General features: G+C 36.7%; 1 non-coding gene across 1 annotated transcript; it reads right to left on the bottom strand.

The window, feature by feature from the left end:
• Positions 1-1,114: 1,114 nt before the first annotated feature.
• On the bottom strand, positions 1,115-1,217 carry LOC135275046 (small nucleolar RNA U13). Its single transcript, XR_010342764.1, has one exon. It is a non-coding gene; the product is annotated as a small nucleolar RNA U13 (small nucleolar RNA).
• Between the last annotated feature and the right edge of the window lie 389 nt (positions 1,218-1,606).

Below are 1,606 nucleotides of genomic sequence, written 5' to 3'. Positions count from 1 at the left end.
ATTAATATTTTTAAATTCCTGTTTTTTTAAATTTCAGCTCACAATTTTAGTCTGCCCAGATTTTATGGAATTTCACTTCTCTTCTCTTGTAAAGTCACTTCCCTGCTCACATTTGTGTCATCTACAAAATTGATGAGAACATATTTTCTATCTTTGCTTTTTGTGGTACATGGGGTAGTAGCCAAGTGAAGCCTTTCTTGGGCTTACCTCAAGAAATAACCATGTAAGGTTGCAGTCAATGTATGAATCAAAGCTTTACAGGTAATATTGCTTCAAATGCCTCTTATGATACTGTCTTCTGGACCAAATTCTCTATTCATTTGGCCAATTAGTGTGCCAGTGACTTTGTATAACACTAACCACTTTCCTATTCTTTGGTAATGTAATGGTCATATTCTTTTAAAGTATGACACTTTCATTTAGTAATATGTTTTCTTAACTAGAAACTATATTTCACAACCTCCTTATTAGTTTGTGTGGCCATGTGACTATGTCTGGTCAATGGGATGAGAGTCAAATCATCTATGTATTTTCCTTCTCTTCCCACTTACTGGGAGATGACAAGTGGAATGGTTCCCTTGGACCTGATGGAAGCCACATGTCAATTATAGAAGTTTCTATCCCAGACTTCTACTGTCTATTTTCATTTTTTTTTTTTAGACAGAGTCTTGCTCTGTTGCCCAAGGTGGAATGCGGTGGCATGATCTTGGCTCACTGCAACCTCCACCTCCCAGGTTCAAGCAATTCTTCCGCATCAGCCTCCCAAGTAGCTGGGATTACAGGTGTTCGCCACCTCACTTTGCTAATTTTTATATTTTTAGTAGAGACGGGGTTTCACCATGGTGGTCAGGCTGGTCTTGAACTCCTGACTTCAAATGATCTGCCCACCTCAGCTTCCCAAAGTGCTGGGATTACAGGCATGAGCCACTGTACCTGGCCTATTTTCATATTTTTAGGTAACTTTAATACAGCTGCTTAACTAACACAGATAGCAGGTGAGAGAGAAGACTGATCAAGTGTCTGATATGTGTACTATTTATCTTCCAATTTAGCAACTGTATCTTTCAATACTAATTTATGCCAATACATACTTCTTGTTTTTCCTCTAAGTTCACATCAGACGGATAATACATCAACATCGTAACAAGGTTGGAGGGAAGCACATCTCATAATAAATGTGAAAACCCTATCATCCTGCTTACAAACTACAAAAGGATCCATAGGTACTTCTCTTACATGTGGATACTTTAGAAATTGTTATCTATCAGTCATTCATAATCTGATGTCTAGGAATATAATGATAGAACACAATGAACATATTGTTGACAATAGCAGAGCTCAGAATAATCAGAATTTAGACTATGGATGAGTTGAATGAGCAGCAGATATTTAGTTTTGGAGAATAGAGTACTTGAGTAAGAGTGTCATTAGGTGAAATTAGTAGATTTACATAGCTCTAAATAGGTCATTATCAGGGCTGTGTGTAATTGAATGAAAAATGAAAAGGCAAAAGTTCAGAAAAAGAAAATTTAGCAGGATCAAAAGTTAATTTTGGTTCCTTTGCAGTTTTGGTCAGAGATCTACTTGTATACATTGCATTTTTGGA

The sequence above is a fragment of the Aotus nancymaae genome, unplaced genomic scaffold (assembly GCF_030222135.1).
Source record: "Aotus nancymaae isolate 86718 unplaced genomic scaffold, 86718_ANA_hifiasm-v0.15.2.pri h1tg000014l, whole genome shotgun sequence".
In the NCBI taxonomy this organism is placed as follows: Eukaryota; Metazoa; Chordata; class Mammalia; order Primates; family Aotidae; genus Aotus; species Aotus nancymaae.
The sequence above is the reverse complement of the archived record's forward strand: the minus strand, read 5'-3'. Positions and strand labels throughout refer to the sequence as shown.